This window comes from Mastomys coucha, unplaced genomic scaffold, assembly GCF_008632895.1.
Source record: "Mastomys coucha isolate ucsf_1 unplaced genomic scaffold, UCSF_Mcou_1 pScaffold1, whole genome shotgun sequence".
NCBI classification, from domain to species: Eukaryota; Metazoa; Chordata; class Mammalia; order Rodentia; family Muridae; genus Mastomys; species Mastomys coucha.
The window spans coordinates 48,006,772-48,014,677 of NW_022196891.1; the positions used below are offsets into that span (position 1 = coordinate 48,006,772).

Genomic DNA, 7,906 nt, shown 5'->3' on the forward strand with positions numbered 1-7,906 from the left:
AGATTCTTTTCATTTCTGGCTTTCTCAAACCTAATTCTCCGAGGCACCGCTCTTGCTAGGTGTCTGCTCAGACACATCTAATAATCTTCTTAGCTCCTACTCAAAGAGCCGTTAACAAAAACATAGTCTCCTGCTGGCTTCCCTGCAGCTTGATCTTATAGAGGCACTTTCTCAGTCGAGGGTCCCTCGTCTCAGGTAGCAATATCTTATGTCAAGTTGCCATAAAATACCAGCACCGAAATCTATCACCAATACCATTTATTTAAAGATCCCTTTTCTGGCCGGACAGTGGTGGTGCATGCCTTTAATCCTAGCATTTGGGAGGCAGAGGCAGGTGGATTTCTGAGTTTGAGGCCAGCCTGGTCTACAGAGTGAGTTCCAGGACAGCCAGGGCTACACAGAGAAACCCTGTCTTGAAAAAAAAAAAAAAAACTTCTTTCTGCTGATATGCAGACAATGATTCTAGCCTAAAAACCATGAGGAAGAAGGAAGAAATAGTACTTTATAAGCCAGTTCAAATGAAAAATGAAGTCACAAAGTATGTCTTCTTTCACTTAATGGGAAGAACTTGTCATTCTGGTTTCAAAACACCAACATCCACTTCATGCAGCCCGACACCTATGCCTCAGTCTGATGCCTTTGTTTATTTATTCTACAGTTTCTACTGATGTCATATGGAAGGGAAATGAGCCAGCTGAAAGCACCGTGACAAAGAAGGTTAGACAGAGGAGCACTTGACCTTCTTCAGCTAGACAGTGAGCCATTGCTCCAGCCTGGAGAGTGCCAGGGCCCTCCTGTGACTGCCAGTCAGGACTAGGCTTCCAGTCTAGTTGTACAAAAAGGGAATTCACATGAGCAGAAGTACTTTACATTCCACAGTCACCACAGGGCGTGGCTAAGCTACATGCTTCCTCTAGTCTAGAATGTGTTCTTTTTTTTTTCCATAGGAGCCAAGCCTGTAACTGACATCAAAGAAAATCCCTAGAAATGTTCGGGGTATTGTTGTTGCTGTTTCTAACATTCTACAATTCATTTTACAGTTAGTAGCCTCTCCACAATTGAGCAAATATGGCCATCACCATGGAGAGAAGGAAGCTTCCTTGAGAATAGGCATGAGCTCAAATAATAAAGGCCAAAATTAGCAAAGATTTGGTGACACAGTTAAAATTATTAAAACAGTAAATTTGATTAATATTATTAATATTAATGTAATGTTGAAATGTCTTATAAGTACAGAATCTATAACTTACCCCTTGGGTTAATTAATCAAGACTATGTAAGGGATTCAGGATTGTGCAGATTTTAGCAGGAAAAAAAAAAATCCACAGAAAGCCAATGATTTTTTTTTTTACACTTTTTCTTTTATTGAAAATAGATTCTGAGCCAGGTGGTGGCGGCACATGCCCTTAATCCCAGCGCTTGGGAGGCAGAGACAGGCAGATATCTGAGTTCGAGGCCAGCCTGGTCTACAGAGTGAGTTCCAGGACAGCCAGGGCTACACAGAGAAACCCTGTCTCGAAAAAAAAAAAAGAAAGAAAAGAAAAGCAAATAGATTCTTTACTCATGTAATATATCCCGGTTAGAGTTTCCTCTCCTCTGCTCTCCATAGTCCCTCCCCATATCCTCTCCCCTCCAGATTCCCCTCTCCCCTTCTGTCTCTCATTAGAAAAGAACAGGCTTCTAAGAAATAACAACCAAACATGACAAAATTAAATATATTAAGATGAAGCAAAAACTATCATGTCAAAGTTGGACATGGCAACCCAACAGAAAAAGAAGAGTCCCAAGAGGAGGCAAAAATAGTCAGAGACTCACTTACTCCTTCCCACAGTCAGGAGTCCCACAAAAACACAAGGCTAATATCTGTAATTTATACACAATGGACCTGGTGGGGACCCATGTAGGCCCTGTGCTTGACGCTTCAGTCTCTGTGAGCTTCTATGCTCCTTCCTCTCTGGTGTGCGCCATCCTTCTTTCTCCCTCCTCTTCCAGGCGATTCCCTGGACTCGAAGAACAAGGATTTGATGGAGACCTCCAATTTAGACTCACTTTCTTCATGATGTCTGCTGTGGGTCTCTGCATCTGTCTGCTTCTGGAGGAAGCCTCTCCAATGATGACTGGATAAGGCATCGATCAATGAGTATAGCAGGATACCAATAGAAATCATTTTATTGATCTTTTTTTAAACCAGCAAGCAAGTATTGGTTTTACTTTAGGTCTCTGGGCTCTCTAGTCTCTGCTTCTTGATTACCCAAGCATTGTCGGGTGTGGGTTCCTTCTCATGGAGTAGACCTTGGGTCAAATCAGGCTACTCCAACAAGTTCTATGCCACTATTGCCCTAACACAGTTATGCAAACAGGACAGAGTGTGGGTCAGAGGCTTTGTGGCTGGATTGGTGTCCACATTTCTTTCAGCAGTCTGCAGAGTACCTTCCACACCAAAAAGACCAGAATGTTGGGGTGAGGGCCCCATGCAGGCACCAGCTTGACTTCTCCATGTTCAATGATTTGTGTGGGATTGTCCTCAGCAATGGGGTCTCCATGGAAAGCCTCACCTGGAAACAGATGGCCAGATGAACTCCATATCCCCATTACTAGAAGTCTTCATTAGGATCACCTTCATAGAGTCTAGGAAGTCTCCACTGTATGAGTTCACACACACACACACACACACACCAGCAGTGCACGATCAGTTTCAGCCATCCCTGTCCCTCCTCCCCTGCTCCCTCCTCCCATATCCCTGTCACCATATCCCCTGCTCCGATTCTCACCTTCTCCAGTGTGCCCATAAAATTTATCCTATTTCTCCCTCCCAGGGAGATTCCTGCATCCTCCTTAGAGCCTTCTTTTTTGCCTAACCTCTTTGGGTCTATGGACTATAGCTTATTATTTACTTAATGGGTAATATCCACTTATGAGTACATACCATATTTGTCTTTCAGTATCAGGGTTTCCTCATTCAGAATGATTTTTCCTAGTTCCATTCATTCACCTGCAAATTTCATAATACCTTTTTTGTTTTTTAAACCACTGAGTAATACTCAGATGTATCACTATTCTCTTTGTCTGTTCTTCTGTTGAGGAACATCTAGGTTATTTCCAGTTTCTGGCTCTTTTGAAATAAACCACAATGAATATTGTTAAGGAAGTATCCTTGTGGTAGGATGGAGTATCCTTTAGGTATATGCCCAAGGGTCTTGACATATAACTAGGTCTTGATATAGATTGACTCCCAACTTTCTGAGAGAAAAAAAACATTGATTTCCAGAGTGGTTTTACAAGTTTGCACTCCCACCAGCAATGGAAGAGTGTTCTCCTTGCTCCACATCCTCACCAGCACCAACGGTCACTTGTGTTATTGATCTTGGTTAACATGACAGTTGTAAGACGAAATCTCAAAGCCGTTGTTATTTGTATTTCCCTGATGGCTCTGGATGTTGAAAAGTTCTTTAAGTGTTTCTTGACCATTTGAAATTCCTTTGTTAGGAATTCTCTGTCTAGATTTGCTCCCCATTTTTAAATTGGATTATTTTTTATATGTAGTCTCTTGAGTTCTTTATATATTTTAGATATTAGTCTTCTATTGGATATGAAGTTGGAAAAATCTTTTCCCATTCTGAAGTCTATTGCTTTGTTCAATCGATGGTGTCCTTTGCCTTACAAAAGCTTTTCAGTTTCATAAAGTCCCATTTATTTTATTTTTTATTTTTATTTTATTTTATCTTATTTTATTTTTGGTTTTTTGAAACAGAGTTTCTCTGTTTAGCCCTTGAACTCACTCTGTAGACCAGGCTGGCCTCAAACTCAGAAATCCGCCTATCTCTGCGCCACCACTGCCCGGCAAAGTCCCATTTATTAATTGTTGATCTTAGTGCCTGTGCTATTGGTGTTCTGTTCAGAAACTTATCTCTGTACCAATAAGTTCAAGACAGTTCCCTACTCTCTCTTCTATCAGGTCCATTCTGTTTGGTTTTTTGTTGACATCTTTGATCCTCTTGGACTTGTGTCTTGTGCAGGGTGATTAATAGGGTTCTCTTTGCAGTCTCCTATATTCCAATTAGCATATTTACTAGCACCATTTGCTGAGGAAGCTTTCCTTTTCTACTGTGTATTTCTGGCTCCTTTATCAAAAATCAGATGTCCACAAGTGTGGGTTTATGTCTGGGGCTTCAATTTTATTCCATTAATCAGTGTGTCTGTTTTTATGTCAATAGCATGTGGTTTTTATCCCTATACCTCTGTAGGACAGCTTGACATCAACCATGGTGGGACTTCCAGCACTTCCTTTATTGTTCGGGATTGTTTTAGCTAGCCTGAGCTTTTTGTTCCCTGTTAAGCTGAGAATTGTCCTTTCAAGACCTGTAAAAAAAAAAAAAAGTGTTGAAATTCTGATGGGAATTGCACTGAATCTGTAGATTGCTTTTGGTAGGACAGCCATTTTTACTATGTTATTCCTACTGATCCATGAACGTGGAGGATCGTTTCATCTTCTAGTCTGGCCCTATTTTCTAAATCAATGAATATATGTAAACATATACCACACAAATTGAGAAGTATATCTCACCTGAAGATCAACATCTACTGTAATGAAACAAAATTTTATCTAACTAGAATTAAGCATTTTATTAAAAATATAACTGAAGTTGGCTAAAACCTTGAAAAGCACCTTTGCATGTTTTGAATCTTGTCAAAAAGAACTCTAAACACCCTTCTGTGGAAACCGGCCCCTCCCTGCTGACTATACACTCCTAGCTGCAAACAAAAGCCATGAAGTCAAGCCACTGGCCTAGAAGTGGTACTCTACACTCACTTGAGAGGAAGGTGGTTTTCCAACAGAAAGGCTGTGTTTTAATGACATATCACAAAACTACAGGTAAAACAGTTAAGCAGAAGAAAGCTAATAAATCTTGCAATTCCCTCTCTCAGAGATAAGAGCTGTTTTCTATCTTGTTTTCAATTAACCTTAGAGCAACAAATCTACTCCTCTCCATGAGTACTTCATCTGACTACTTAAAATGGTGGGTTTGTGTGTGTGTGTGTGTGTGTGTGTGCGCACGCATTATTCTATGATTAACCCTCCCCGATTGTGCTTGTTTCAGTCGCTTCCACTGTCTTTGCCATCAGATGTTTACTTTGTGTATAGGCTGGGGTTGAGCCTAAGTCTAGTTCCCAGATGATCCTGTCAACACTTGTAGGATGTGGAGTGCTGAGCCTCCTATATTAGAGGAGAGAGGAAGTCTTTCCAGCACTTTGAGCAGTGCACCGTAGGGTCCATGTCACTTGGAAGGACAGAGGATTCAAAGATTGATGGGGAGGAGGGTTGGGAAGTCATTGTATAGTCCTCATGGAGTAAGCCCCAGGGCAGGCCTGTCTTCCAGGACTGCTGACTAAAGACCATAGGTAGGGTGAAGGGCTACGCAGGGGAAACTGCTCTCCAGGTGCCACGCCCCTCCTTCCCAGCCATCCCAAAGCTTGCCCAATAGTGTGTAATCAGATGGAGGTCAGTCCTGGACTGTGAACATATATGTTCAACAACATTGTGTGTCACTGAGGCCAGAGAATGGTGCGAATTCTATTAAGATTTTCATCATCTTTCTTTTTGCATTTATTCCACACTCCTGTGGTTTTTGTGAGTTAATACACCATAGACTACATTACAGCACTGACACGCCTAAGTGTCACACATTGAATCTGTGCCTCTTTCTGTTCCCCTTTGTGACTCAGCTTTCACTATCATATTCAGTGTCAACATAAAACAATAGGGTCACTTACTTTTTTAAAAATTACAAACTCAGAATAAACGGTAGCATGTACCTTTTCACTGCTCTAGAAGGGAAGTTTTACTTCCGTTCATCTATAGCATCATCTATGCCATTAGTCAACACGATGCTCCCCAGTTACATATATAAGCCGCTGGAAACATTGGGAAGATTCCCTGTCTCATAAGACCTGCACCAGTGATCTGAAACTATAGCCAAGAACTTTTTTTTCTTCTTTTTCTGAGACAAGAGTCTCCAGTAGCCTGGGCTAGCCTTGAACTCAGCACACAGCCAAGAATGGCCATGCATCCTTTTGCCTCCATCTTTAAGTTCTGAGATTATATATAGGCAAGTCTTGAAACTTTTTCTTTCAGTCTCCAGCAACCTCCTGATAAGCAGCAAGTACATCCTAGAAGCTGTTAGATCCCTGAGAGTGTGGGAGGACAAGCTGATGCATTAAGGAGAGGATTCTGGGAGAAGGGAGGTGAGACTGGGAGTGGGCGGGAACGAAGTCTCACAGGAGGACACACCTGTCCAAATGCAGACACTCCTAGCTGCTGCCGCACTTGGTACGCTGCTGCAGGAGTGTCTTTTCATCCACACTCAAGCCAAAAGGCTGATAAATCAGAACACCAGAGTTACCGTCACATCTGGCTAAAGTTAGAGAGTATGAAGCTGGGGCACTTTAGTGGAGGAGTAGGCAGAAACGCGTCCTACTATGTTGCACTACAGCCAGGCTGTTCTGTTCTGTGGACTCTCTGTGTATTTCCTTCAGAGATTGCATCACATCCCTTATATTCAAAGCTGAAACTTCTGATCAAAATGTTGCAAACACTCAGAGATCAAAAGAACGTTCGCAGTGGCTCAGCCATCCAGCCAGTGATGCAATCTCCACAATCCCGCGTCCCCAGCACAGAGTGGAACATTTGGAAAGGGAGGTTTCTTCGAGGAACCGTCACACTCCACCTCTTCCGGTAAGCTTAGTCCCCTCTTTGGGCTGGCTCAGAGAGAAGCAATGAGGGAGAGAACTGACAATTGGAGCATCTCCCGGGTTCATTGTCCTTCATAAGGAGCATCTCCCGGGTTCATTGTCCTTCATAAGAATCCTTTCCAGGTCTATGGCCATACCACCCTAAACACGCCTGATCTTGTCCGATCTCGGAAGCTAAGCAGGGTCGGGCCTGGTTAGTACTTGGATGGGATTCTGCCTGGGAATACCGGGTGCTGTAGGCTTTAAAAAGAAAAGAAAAGAAAAGAAAAGAAAAGAAAAGAAAAGAAAAGAAAAGAAAAGAAAAGAAAAGAAAAGAAAAGAAAAGAAAAGAAAATCCTCCCCAGACTCTGTGTCCCACATGATCAGCTTAACAATATTTTATCTATGAGACTGTTGAAGACTGAAAATAGGCTTCAGGGGCTGGTAAAATGGTTTAGCGCCTGAAGACTCTGCTACCAAGCCTGCCGGCCTGCGTTCCATCCCTGGAACCCACAGGATAGGAGGAAAGACCAATCCCTGAAAGTTGTCCTCTGACCTCCACACGCACACACACACACACACACACACACACAAGCACATATGCACACTCACACAGACACACCAATGATAATAATGTAAAATAAAAAGTTTACATACTGTATAAATTAATCAGTACAGGAATTTGTTCTCTCGACAAGCCCCTCCCAGCCCTGGCCCTCTCATCTCATCATGCAACCCAGAGTGGCCTGGAACTCTGACTTCCTCTTCCTCAGCCAGCGTTTCAATTACACCTTTGTGCCGAGCGGCACTTTCTATCATGAGGATGTCCACTCAGTAGTGAGCTCCTTCGTTGCCAAGGTCACCCTTTCCTTCAGCTCCCCTTGACTTTGCAGTCTGCCTCTCTAAAGCTAGCCACATTCTGAATTACTGGTACGAATAGTGAATTTGGAGAGCCATGGGGAACACAGTTCCATTCATAACTCTGTCCTCAGGAAGGAGTTAGTGAGGGATGGTTAATGTGGGCTTTCTTTGAAAAGAAAGGATCCTAGCATAGAAGAGATGGCCAGAAAAGGAGAAAGCTGCCCTACTGTGAGTAAGTAGTCAAGGGGACTGACTGACGAGGAGGGAAACTTTGAACCCAGCAAGACACAGCCCAAGCCAAGGAAGATGACCTGTG

The 7,906-nt window shown here is 42.7% G+C and overlaps 1 pseudogene; it reads left to right on the plus strand.

Annotated features, from left to right (window-relative positions):
* The first annotated feature begins 6,873 nt into the window (after positions 1 to 6,873).
* Positions 6,874 to 6,992, plus strand: LOC116072444 (annotated as a pseudogene).
* Positions 6,993 to 7,906: the final 914 nt, after the last annotated feature.